General features: G+C 44.3%; 1 protein-coding gene across 2 annotated transcripts in view; it reads left to right on the top strand.

Moving 5' to 3' along the window:
• Positions 1-205: 205 nt before the first annotated feature.
• The window catches only part of FAT3 (FAT atypical cadherin 3), a gene marked incomplete at its 3' end in the record, with an annotated part of 712,901 nt that continues 699,616 nt past the window's right edge, over positions 206-13,490 (top strand). For both annotated transcript variants that reach the window (XM_082629104.1, XM_082629105.1), the window contains exons 1-2: positions 206-327; positions 5,771-5,845. The remainder of the gene's footprint in view (positions 328-5,770; positions 5,846-13,490) is intronic.

Raw genomic sequence — 13,490 nt, 5'->3', positions numbered from 1 at the left:
AGCACACACGAGAGCCGGCGCTCCTCCCGGCAGGCTGCGCTGTGATCTGGGCTGCGGATTGGGATCTCGCGCCACCGTCCCCCTCCTCCCGCTGCCGTTCTCCTCCTCCCAGCTCCGCTCCTCCGCCTGCGAGCCCCGGCGGCGGCAGTGGCGGCGGCGTCCCGAGCGCTGAGCGCCTCTGCTCGTGGCCCCAGTCCCCGCTAGCGCGCTACAGGCACTGCGGCGGCAGCGGCCGGGTGGCCGGCTCGCCCCGGGCACGAGCGCCGGGAGAGGAAGAACAGCGGGGGAAGCGCCTGGTGTAGCGGAGGATCGCCGGCGGAGGCAAGGGTGCGTGGGCATTTTTAACGTGATTATTTGGCTGCCCGGTGCACCGGCTGGAGCGCGCCTTCCGGAGCACAGCTCCAGCTGCCGGGTGCAAACTGGCTGTGAGGTGGGCTCGGGTAGGCGAGAGCCGGCGGAGCGCGTGGGGGAAACTTTTCACCTTGTAAAGTTCCTGCCTCAGCACAGCTCCGAGCAGTCTTTGCCGCTGCAAGAAAGAGGGGAAGGAGACTAGGTCTCGTGGCGGTAGCCGGGAGGTTGGCATGGAGAGTTGGTTAAGTTTGGGGCTGAGGATTTGGAGAGGGGACCCGAGGGGGCTTGCAGATCAGTGCACCCATCCCCCGACCCCCCGCCGCCCGCTGCAGGTGGATGAGAGGGTCCAGGCGGCGAACCTGCTTGGTAGCCGTTGCCTGTCGGGCGCTGTGGGGACGTTCAGATGCCAATGGATGCACTTGAGGGACCCGGAGGCTCAAGTTGGGTCGTCGCTTGGCGAGGCGCCGGGTGGAGCAGGGAGCCCAGACTCCACTTTGGCCAGGGAGGGGAAAGGGTTAACTAGACATTCTGCGGGTCCACTCCATGCTTGACTCCGGTTTGCGGGGGTCATGGGCAGGGTGAGATGTGCTGAATGGCAGAGGCTTTCGGACTGGGGCGACAGTCTTTTACGGAGTGGCGGGGAGGTGGGACTTTCCCTGCTATCTTGACAGGAGGAGGGAAACGGAGTGCCTTGAGAATGCACGGATTTTGGCGGGCGTGCGTGAAGGTTGCTTGTCTTTGAAAAGAAAGCCGCGCGGGTTTGAGTGTCCTTGGGGTGCGTTGCGGCCCTCCCTGTGTTGGGGAGTGGGGGCGAACGCGAGGGCGCGCCAGCTCCACTCTCAGGGCCCCCTCCTGGGCGGTGCCGGGTAGACTCCCCGGTGGGCACCAGTGTGGGTGCGAGGTCCGGGCGGGGGTTTGAGGCGCTCGGGCGGGGAGGCAGCCGAGGTGGCCGGGGCAGTCTTCTCGCGGCGCGCTGAGCACCAGGATTCCGCCAGTGGGGGTCGCTGAGCTAAAGTGCATCTGGCCCCCCGGCTTGCGCGAGGTGGCGGGCCCGGGGAATTTTTAGCAGCACTGTGGTCCGTACTCCTCCCTCCACTCTCCCGCTGACTTCTGTCGCGTGTGCTTTCCGAGGCGGTTAAACATTGACCGCGATTAGGCTTCGCGGAAAGCAGCTTTCATTGTTCGCTTTTCCCTGCTCGGCTCTCGTGGGCGGGGGCGAGCAGGGGGCAAGGATGCGGGGGTGGCGGGAGGTTGGCTGTGAACTAAGGGAGCCTCTTGGGTAGCCTGCGACAAGAGGAGAGGAGGGCGCTCCTGGGATGTGTGTGTGGTGATGGTGGTGGCATCCAGCGGCTGCAGCTGCGCGTGATAATGGGGGCAAACCTGGCAGTGGAAGGGGATCCCAGAAAGGATGTGAAGAGGGAGGGAGCCTGCAGGGACCTGGCGAGGTCACCGTGGAGGGGCGGGCCGGGTTGGAGAGGCCCCCGGGAGGGAGAGGCGCCTGCGGCCTGGAGTGTGGCCGCTCGGTGGCCTGGGCTCGCGGCGTCTGGCCGGTTCAACCTTCCTCGGCCCCGGGCTCCGTCTCATCGCCACCGCGCGCTGAGCGGGACTCTGGCTTCTGGTTGGGGCGAACCTGCAGCAGCCGCGGTGGGAGGCTGGGAGGGAAGCGCGGAGCGCGCTGCTGCTTGAAGAGTCTTTTCTCCTCCTCTCCCCCCAGCCTCCCGCTCCTCCCCGCCCCCAGACTCCGGCGCGTTTGTTTTCCAAGTTGGATCCCACTTCCATTTACAAGTGTCAGACAAACCCGCGCGAACCTCCCCCATTCACCCTGGCCCCAGCCAGACGCGGGAGGGGCCGGGGGCGAGCTGTCTGGGCAGCGCCTAGGGCTGTGCGACGCTCCCACGGGGGGGCTGGACTAGCTTGGGTTCACATTTGTGGGTCCTTGATGTTTAAAAAAGAGACACGTAAACAAACCACGAAACCCAAACCGCTCTGGCCACTTGTATTCCGCCGCTTTTCTCCTCCTCGCCTCGGACGTTTTAATTTTCTGGCCCCAACGCCTGTCTTTTTAAAGGCGAGTCAGGGGCGGTGGGAGGCCGTGGCGGGGGGAGCGGGCCGACCAGTTCATCACGGTGGGTTTGTGCTCCCGGCTTTGTTGCTAGGATTAGATTATCTGATTCCGCCCGGGCTGGGTTAAAATACATGCAGAAAGACTGAGAGCCGACCAGAAGGACTGTAGACGACTTTGCCCGCATCCAGGCGGCAGGTCCAGGTGGTGGAATGGGGAAGCCCGCCATCTAGGAATCGAGAACTGAGGTGCTCCCTTCTCAGTATCAATCAAAGAGAGCCGGGATTTCGCTTCCACCGGCAGGCACGCAACTTCTCTTAACGTTTATCGAAAGCCTGAATGATGTTCTGGTTTGTGACGTGGAAATTTGAATCTGAGAAGGAAAGGAAGGGAGGGGATGGAAGAGAGAGAAGGAGGGAGAGAGATGGAGAGATTGAGATTCTGCAGAATCCTGGAAACTGCACCGAGCCAACTACTTTTTTTTTTTTTTTTTGAGTTCGTATTCCTAAATTGGAGCAGTTGAGCAGTGAGAGAATAAAGGACAGACAAGAAAACCAGGGCGCCAAGAGACAAAGACAAAAAAAATGCATAATAACTTTAGCGCTTTGATGTGCTTTTTTTCCTCATAGGGTGGAGTGGGGGAAGGGTATTTAACGTTTTACAAGGAGAAAAGTTGTCTCTTAGAATTAAGCGGTATGCTGATATTTAATCGTGAATCCTTGTTGTTGCCTTTTTTGGAATTTGGGCAATGAAGGGTGGTGGGGCCAGTTTCTGTGCACAGTGAGCTGGGATGAGAAAGTTCCCAGAACTGTCCAGTTATAATGTCTTCATATCAGAGCCACACAGAGACCTTCACATGAAAGGCAGCTGGCTCAGAGATCAGAAATCGGTCAGCTGCTGGGCTGGCTCCATGTCTTGGAGCTGTAGGATTTTCACAGCCAGTGTTTGTTGACCAGGGACTGGCTATCAAGCCCCCCTCCCCCTATTTTTTTTCAAATTTATTTGTTCTGGTTCATGGCAGAGTCATTTTGGGGATTTAAAAAAAATAGGACCCCGTCTATCTGTTAACTAGCAATTACAGTTGTGCTGAGCTACTCAAAATTGAAATGAGTAGCAATAAACAGAGTGGCTGCCCACTGACCTGTATGCTGTATGGTTATTTTGCCAGCTCACAGCGTTTTGTAAAGCAACAGCTCTTCACGCTGCTCACAGAAGAATTTTTTGATGACATAACTTTGATGACACATTTTTGATGTGTCAGGTTATGTTATCAGCCTTGCTTTCTTCATATGCTGCAGAACGACCCACTGTAATCTGGCTAATGAATAATGTTAAATAGAAGTAGGCAGTTACCAGTGAGGAGTGGATATTTAGTCATAGCAGCTGGTGTGAGGAGTGGCTCTTGTGCTGTTATGCTTTATTAATAGCTCATGAGGCAAAGAGGACCATGGTGGCTTTATTTTCCTGTTTGTGGAGTTGGGTGTGGCTTTCCTTGACACCCCACTTCTGTCCGGTTGACTGGTAGGTTGACTTTTTCCTGCTGAGCAAGAGGGAAAGGATAATATTGGTGATGTTTGGTTACTTGAATTGTGAGTCATTCCTTGGTTCTTTCCTTCTGCAAGGGCACTAAGTGGGGAATCGTCTGATGGGATCAGGTGGGACCATACATTTGGATTGATTTCCTTTGATTGCTGGGGAAGGACTATTGATGAGCTGTTGCCTTTGCTGATTGTGACAAACACCAGGAAGTAATGATAATCTAAAAGAGATCTGACAGACCTAGTGGGGAGGACATGTCTGCTGCCAAATTCCTTCCTGAAGATAAGAGAGCCCCTGATTTCCACAGATGTGCAGAGTCTTAAAAAATTAAAGGAAGAAACACACCCCAGTGTAGATTGCTTTGCTTATTGATGCAATTTTCTGAAATACGTTTCAAACTCTAATTGTTGAATATGTCTCTATGAGCTTCTTTCTACACCATTGTGAGGGTTGGCTCTATTTTTATAGTCTGTCCTTTGAGGATACCATACCTACTGCCTAATAGACACTAAATAAATATTTGTGGCTTAGGTGACTTCCTCTGTGAAGACCCTGATGGTACATTTCTTTTCTGTGTTTCACTCAATTTTATTCTACAGGCTTCTCAAACTTACTGATTTTTCTGTCAGTCGAAGAGTATCTACTTCTTTAACTGGCTTTTTTCTTTCTTTGTTTACACTGTTTCTTTTCCCCAAATTTCTTTCCAAGAATAACTTTAGGAAAGCTTACCTTTCCTTAAAGAAATAAAAACAAAAAGGCTCAGTTTAATGCCACAGATTGAATTTATTGAGAACATATTTGACACTTGTCTGGTGGCTTCGAGCCAGTTTCTGGTCTACCAAAATAGGCTATCAGTTACATGTAACAGTGACAAATGACCATTCTAGTAGTTCTGGATTGGAATGGCACTCCCTGGTTAGTCTTAATTTTAGCCAGTTCTAGGATTGAGATATTTTTGTATTAAAGTAGAAGGACTGAAAATTTGAGAATGGATTTCCTGGCATGATGGTGGTTGCAGAAAATAGAGAACAGATTTCAAAACTTAATGAGCAAACTCTTTATATAATCAAAGTGTGTTACTTCCTTTGCTGGATAGATATGTATGAATGTGGAGGCCTGGGAGGAGGTCGGGAGAGGGTTGTGAGATTGTCCTTCTTTAGAAAATGTTTTATGAGAGTATTGCCTTGCCTGGAGAGAAAGGTTATACATGGGACCCTGAGAGGAATCCTTGAGGAGATTTTAGTATTTCACCTTTCCGATCTTCCAGGGTTCCAGGATTGTGGAATGCAACCTCTATTTGATAAAGGAAATTTGTTTAATTAATTCTTGCCCTTGTGTGTCTTAAATTTATCTTTTTATTTTTATTCTGTTAAGTCACACTGAATTTAAAGTCATTTTGGTTTTTTTCCTTTTAAAACAAAGCTTTACTTTTTTAAACTTATATTTTTGTTTCTTTTATCTCTTGAAGAAATTTATTTCACTTAAATTTCTTTTCAGTAATATTTACGACCCTACGCAGGATTCAGATATGCCCTTTGTCAAAGTAAAATGTATCCTTTGCTTCTGTATGCTTACTGTGTTGTTGGGAAGATGGGAGGATACCCATGTGTGCAAACTAGAAATCAACACATGACATATTTGTTAATCGACAAAAGTGTCACTGAGCAGGGTCCTGGAGGAGGGGGGAGAGATTAATATGAGCTTGAGCAAACTTTTAGGGGGAGTATAAAAGTGAATATAATCCAATTTCATAATTCTTAGTGAAACTGTAATGTAAGCAAGACAGTACAAAATTAATCAATTCTTTCATTTCTTTAGGACAGTGCTCCTTTTTGGAAGAACACACTCACGGAACAGGCCAAATAGGCTGTTGGAATGTTATTCAGTATTTTGGTAAGACACCAGAATTTATTCAGGCCCTTTTCTCCATTATGCTTTTGTGGCTCCCCATCTCCCCATCCCCAGCTTCAAAGAGGAACTTTCAGGCGTTTTAAGTGTGTCTGGGAGCCTGCATGCAGGTGCACCTGCCTGCCCCCATTTCCTCCACTATGTATTCACACACTCTGGCTTCCTAGTGGTTCCATCACTAATTCTGGGGGTTTTTTTTAATGTAATTCTGAATTTGGGGAATGAATTCAATGTAATCCATCAATATATGCTCAATTTGCTTTCTATTTGTAGGGATTACAAGAAATGCATTGCACAAAAAAATGAATCAGGTCTTCAGGAAGCTTACAGTCTAGTTGTGCCTCAAGATGTGTACACTTAAGGAAAAAAATCACAGCACTGTTTAATGTTGGAGGTGAAGGAATCTATGAAGTTTGGCAGGCATGCTTCTGGCACATGTTAGGAAGAAACTTCATTCCCATATACTGATGTAATTGGCGTCTTCTTAGTTCCATTTTCCTCTGACGCTTAGTTAGTAATCTCAGAATTAGCTTTAGCACAGAGAACTTTGAGGTGTTCTGTCATTTAGGAATTCAGCATTCAGGTCTGTTGCTGGCTTTTTAACATTCAAAAAAAATGTCAAGTAAATGGTAAGCCTAGTAATGCTAGCTTTCACAATGTGGGTGAAAAGGCCAGAACTTTTACCTTGGATGTTCAGCATGAGTTGCTGAAACTTGAACTTTGCAAAGCAGTTGCAAATACTGTTTCAGTTATTCTTTATTTCTTTTCTTTTCTTTTTTGAGATGTCAGAGACAAGCCTAGATGTTGAATGACGCACAGATAGAAAAGGTTAACCGGAAGTTTAATTGTAACTTTAGGACTTCAAGTAAATTAAATTCCCAACAATCTGATAAAAATTATAGCCTTTACCATACCAGAGAAGGTTAAAAAGTGAGCACACTGGAGCGGCTATTACATTTCATATTTTGAAATAAACTCCAAATTATTAGTGCTACTAAATATCCATATCATTGAACATTACTTAACACTCATAAACATCTGAAAGCATGCCAGATAATACAGATTACATCTAGTGACAACTGTGCTTAATGACAGTATAAATATCATTTTTTTTCTATCAGATAAACAGTGAGTGTGTGTGTTCTCTTCAAAAGCAGAAGGAGGCTATATCTTGGGAGAAGGGGTAGCTTGGTCTTTTTTGCAACCTAGAGCATCTGTTACAAATGACGTTTTGCTGATTTTTAAACATCTGAGTATGTGATTAATATTTTGGGCATCTGAAGTCTGTTTTTAAGACTGGTTTGAAATTCTCTGTTTGGCTCTAAGTGGTGGCTAAATGATGGTTGTTGGTGCCGTGATTGGTTGAGAAATGCATTGTGTGATACATGTGGTGTGGTCTCTGTTTGGCTCTAAGTGGTGGCTAAATGATGGCCGTTGGTGCTGTGATTGGTTGAGAAATGCACTGTGTGATACATGTGGCGTGGACCTGTGCCAGGCTGGAGTGTGTAGCTATGGTTTCATCAGATTGGCCTGGCTGTAGAGAGCTTCACAGTAAAGAAATGCACACACGAAAGTAGGCCAAATGCAGACAACTTTAGCATTGCTGGATTTAGGGAGAAAATGTGAATCTTTCCCACATTTCAAAAAAGGTTTCATAATAACCATTTCAGTCAGATGAACCAGAATTCAAAAGTATGTAGTAATCTCCCTTGAGAATTTGGTACCTATCTGATAGGACTGTAAAGGCATTTCAGAACGTCAATTAAATGGAAAAATATGCCTGGAATTGAATATAATTAAGAAATGCTGAAGTCTGGTGTCTACATATTCAGACACTGTATTCCATGGTTTAATTAGTGAACCAGGACTTGCATTTATTGACAGAAAGTCTCTTTCTCATGGCACGTTTCACCCTCTATATTATATTTATCTGATATTGAAATCCACATTTCTCTGCGTCCTTTTCAGTTTTATTGTTGATCAGTTAGTGGTATCAATCCTTTTTACTCCAGATTGTGGCTATGGAAAAGTTCCCAGTTAAACAGGAGATTGGGAAATTCTTTTCTTTCTTAAATATCCTTGTTGTGGGATGTATTTCTTTTTGAACTGCATTTGATGGTTATAAAGCCTTGAAAATACTGTAATTAATAAAGAGATAACTTGGGAATGTTGACAACAAGTGAGGAAGAGGGAGAAACACAGTTCACCTAATCCTTGAGGATTTGTCACTACCTGATTACAGTTTTTAGCTGACTCCTGTACTTGTATTAATGTGAACAGCTAGTTTTATATGAATTCTTAATTCCTTGTCTTCATAGGTATGTTCTGTAACTAGCAGCAGTTTAATGTAATCTGGCATTTCATCTTTCCTGTAGACATAGCAGATCATTCATAGTCTGGGAGAACTAAGTACACATTACATTGTTAGCCTTTCTGAGGGCCTGTGCTGGGTTCTTCAAATCTGTGTGTCATTGTTGGCAAAAATGTATTGAGTGCTCTTATTACCTTGTACTGATTTTTTTTTTTTTTTTTTTGGCGGTACGTGGGCCTCTCACTGTTGTGGCCTCTCCCGTTGCGGAGCACAGGCTCCGGACACGCAGGCTCAGCGGCCATGACTCATGGGCCCAGCCGCTCTGCGGCATGTGGGATCTTCCCGGACCGGGGCACGCACCCGTGTCCCCTGCATCGGCAGGCGGACTCTCAACCACTGCACCACCAGGGAAGCCCTACCTTGTACTGATTTTGCATGCAGCATATTAAACAAATGTGGTGCCTGACCCTTCAAAAGTTAGCTTTGTCAATTGACTCTTGTTTACCTAGATAGGCCCAGAAAAGGACAAAATGACTGTGGGACACAAAGTTAGAAAGATGGCACCAGCATCTTTTATTGAGATGAAGTGACATCATCTACTTGGAAGTACCTGCATTAACAAGGGGACAATATGTCTTCCATTTATATTCAGAAGACAATCACTACAGTGAGGAAATTATGCAGTCTAGGCAATTGATTGGGAAATGTAAGACAAAAACATACTACCTTGCCAAATCAATTTCCTAGATCTCCTTGAATTATCCAATCATTAGATAATCTTCTTTTACTTTGGAAGTGCAGATTTTGTATGTGTAATTATTTGCGTTAATGACTTTATTCCCAAGTTGTATTCAGCAGTACATACAGTCTGTTCAATTTATACTCTCTCTATTTCTGTTAAGTAGGTAGAATTAATAACATATTATACTTCCTCTCCAAAGAGAGAGAGGGAAATACAGGTATTTTTATAACATTTGCCACTTTCATACAATACAGCTCATCAGTGGTTATTATAATAATCAAAGTGAATAAGCTTAGATTGCTCTTATACAATAGATATGTTTTTAAATGCGAGTGTAAGTTCCATTTTTCCAAGCAAATCACATTTTAACTGCATTCAGTTAGGGAAAACTCACTATTTCAGCAGATCCTGTGGCACATTCTTTTATAAAGTAAAGAATATTTTGTTTCTCCTTAATTTACCTGTTTTTCAACTTTCAATGTTTGCATATCAACTTTCTTAAAAAGAAGCAAGAGTGTATACCTATGGAAAATATATTTTCTTTTAAATATGTGATGAACTGAAAGTTAGTTTGTCCTTCTCCCTCTGAACTGCTTTCAAGAGAAGCATCAGAGGGGAAGCTAAATGGGGAAGACACGCCTGGAGTTAGAGAGGATGGGAATGTCCATGTCATTTGTGGAGACTGAGGAAATGTTATAAAGCTTGAGAATTTCTGGGCAGTAGGGCCAGCCCAGTGCAACCCAGAATTACACCTCTGATGATATCCGCTCCTTTGTGATGTCGACTGAAAGAAGTACACAACCTAAAAGTTGAGAGTTGTTTTATTTGGTGGACAAAAGTGAGGACTTAAGCCCAGGACACAGCATCTTAGATAGTTCTGAGGGACTGCTCTGAAGAGGCAAAGGAAGAGCCAGGATATATAGGAGTTTTTGCAACAAAGACCAGGTAGTAGGAACGTCACAAGATTACTGTTAATAAAAGAAAACCAGACATCTCAAGTAAAGGAATTTAACACTTTTCTGCGAAGGGGAAGGTGCCAGAGTCTGGGCTCACTGAAATCATTCCTTTGATATGCACCTCAGCTATCTGGGGCCAGTGTCCTCTGCTTCTCATCCTGAGTTTTCTCAGGGTGCACCATGGGGGGTGGCTGCAGTGTCTGATGGCCTGATGGCAGGCATTCTCTTTCCATCCTGAGTTCCATCAAGGCTCACCTTTGGGGGCAGCTGTAGTGGCTGATAGCTGCGACATCCTTTGTTTGTTGATATTTCTACACGCGGTTGCCCACTACAGTTTGTGTTACTATCATGGCACCTAATTCCATCTTGTAATGAGCTTACCTTTGTTGGTGTCTCTTCCTTCCTATAGACCATTCATTCCTGGGTTCAGTGAAATAACATAAATCTTTGATCCCTCATTCTTATTACTGCTGGATCTTACCAGTGTTTAATATTTAAAACTGAATGACCATATTTGTTGATGTTTAACTTGAATAGTATATTATTGACTTTCACAGTGGAACATCTAAGACTAAACATTGAAAAATATGCCTGAGATATTAGGACTTCTTATGATACTGGTACTGGTGGGATATACAATTGGCCCTCTATATCCACGGGTTTTGTGTCTGTGGATTCAACCAACCACAGATTGAAAATATTTTAAAAAAATTTCCAAGTGGTTTCAAAGGGCAAAATTTGATTTTGCCACGCTAGCAACTATTTATGTAGCATTTACATTGAATTTATAATTATTTACATAGCATTTACATTGTATTAGGTATTATAAGTAATCTAGAGATGATTTAAAGTATTTGGGAGGATGGTGTGTAGGTTATATGCAAATACTATGCCATTTTATATAAGGGATTTGAGCATCCGTAGATTTTGGTTCCCAAGGGGGACCCTGGAGCCAATCCTCCATGGATACTGAAGGACGACTATAGTATATTCGAAGTCCTCATTTTCTAGTTGAACAAAAGACCCTCCAGGCATGTACACCCAGGTTCTTGATTGGCTGGTCTGTCAAAGTTGTGGATCTTTCCAATAAGTTATCAGCCAGTGCGGTGAAGACACCAAGAAGGCATGTTGGGTACATCCAAATATTTGTTAGCTTTCAGTAGCACCACTTTGTTTTCCAGGAGGTTCTGATAGAGGAATTATTAACCTAAGGGTATATACACATGCACGTTGGATGGATGTTCACAGTCAAAGGTCAGATTTACTGGGAGTGGGGAGTACATCTCAGTACTGAGTCTTTTCTTCTCAGGAAAGCATAAAATGCATATGTAAGAATGTTGTTATTATAAGAAAATTTGAAGCCTTTTAAATTTATATTTAGAAATTGAATTATTTGTAAACACCTTTGCTGTAACTCTTGTTACACTAAATTACAATCAATGTACCATTCCAGTGGGTATGAAGACACAAAGGTTCCCAAGGGTATTACTTACCCAGTTCTGACCATTGTGGGCAAGTGAATCCTGCTTTAAGGGTCGAATTTACAGTATCTGGCATGTAGTAAAGCTTGTGTGTATAAATGAATGCACGGAGTTACCTGGCAGTTAGTAATAGCATAAATTAAAAGCAAATCTTGTAAAATTCCAAGTATCTTGTTGTTGTTGTTTTTTTCAATTACACTGCACTAAAGCATTATTTGAGGGGCAGGCCAGTGAAATCAGCATGTGAACAGGTGTGTGTCTTGGGAATGTCATATTACAAAAAATGTTCAATAACTATTTCTTGAATGAATGGAAATTGGAAAAGGCCGGGTCTGTCTTTTAGACACTTTGTCGTTCTGTGAGCTTAACAAACAAAATCTCATTAATGCTGAATGCATGGGAGCATGAGAAATGTGTAATGCTCTTAATTTCTTATTAAGTGATTTGTGTTTATTGAAAATTGGCTTGAAGGTACACTGAACATAATTCATAATATTGGATTTAAGGGAGTCTAGATAGCCATGTCTTTTCTGTACTTAGAATGTGCTTACAAGCGCATATTGGAATAGGGGGTGGGAAGAAGGATAGCTTATTTCTGGAAGGATTTCATTTCATTTCATTCTCTGTAATGAGAAGATGATGAGTTAGACTTCAGAGATCCTTTTCTGATGCTCTCGTGCCTTTTAGGTTTGTGTGAATTGTGTAAGGCCTTTATTTCTCCAGGCACGCTTTGTACGTGTCTACAAGCAGATGAGAGGGAGCGAGGGCACTTCGGGGCTGGTAGAGGCAAATGTGAATCCTGTTTTTTCCCTATTAACTCATGAGGCCTGCTGGGTAGCAGCAGGCACTAGCAGACATTTAATTGTGTGCTAGGTAAGGCTGGCACAACTCCAGCATCATGGTGGAGTAAGAATTACCCTAATCAGCTGGGATATACTGCATATATTGATTAGAGTTGGATTTTGTTGTGCAAAAAAAAAAAAATCTTTATAAATAGTGGGAAAGTAATTGAGAGTAATTAAAAAGGCAGAGAGTTAATTCACAGTTCTTTAGATGAAAAGGCATTTTGATCCTTTGCTTCCATGCAGATTTCTGGGCAGGCTGGAGCAGTCTGTGAGCACTGAGTCTGAGTGGTGTGATGGCTGTTACTGCTGCCCTCAGCAGGAAATGGGCAGGCTGTGTAGATGAAGCACAGGTGACCAAGTTCCAGCAGTTTCTTCTTGGTAGCTCTTTGCTGCAGGAAGCCTTCTTCTTTATTTGGGTCTGAGGGTTTTTCAGTTCTTTTTCTTGGCCCTACTGATAGCTTTTGGTTCTTATTAATATCCCTGATGAGAACTGGATTGGGACCCAAGTATCCTAGAGAACACTGGAGAGAACATTAAACTTCACTGGAATTACCTGGAATTTCAGCATGTTTTGTCCTTGCTTCCCTCCTTTCCCCAACTGAGAAGGCTTCGTAGTCAGTTGATGTCACGGAAAACACTTCATTTCTGAGATGATGACCTGAGTAGTATATTTGCACACCCTTTCTTGCCTCCTAGCCCTTTCACTCATAGGCAGTGTCTGCCACAAAATAGATGCACAATGAATATCTGCTGGATGGATGAATGAATGGGATGTTGTATAGGTTTGGATGCTGGAAGAATTTAGCATTTTTGAGAGAAGTTATAGATGATGTTTGGTGGAGTTCCAAGCATCATTAAGATCTGAGATCCTGAATAACAAAGAGAAAAAGGGGAATAGGGGATGGAAGAAGAAAATGGCTAAAATTTATTGAGCATTTACTACATCAGGCTCTTTGCATATGTGCTTTTGTTTCAGCATCAACTATGTTCTGGGAGTTGTTTGTTAGCATTATCATTTCATAGGTGACAAATAATGGTTAGGAATTGAACCAAAGTCACAGACCTTAGTTGGCAGGATAGGGATTTGAACCTACAGCTCTTGTCTACAACCAGGACTTCTCAAATGTAGCCACACAAATCCCCATACCAGAAGAGGAGGTTGGTCTCATACTGTCAGAGCTTGATGGTGAAGCCCAAAGATAGGCCGTAAGCATCAGTCAGATTTCTTTGAAGGCTGAGTATTTTTCTACAAACACTTATGGGAATTTTACAGTCTGTTCCATAATGTGTTTGGT

Source organism: Mesoplodon mirus (assembly GCF_964341445.2).
Source record: "Mesoplodon mirus genome assembly, chromosome: 7".
Taxonomy (NCBI): domain Eukaryota; kingdom Metazoa; phylum Chordata; class Mammalia; order Artiodactyla; family Ziphiidae; genus Mesoplodon; species Mesoplodon mirus.
Note: the sequence above shows the minus strand (reverse complement) of the source record. Positions and strands in the feature narration are given on the sequence as shown.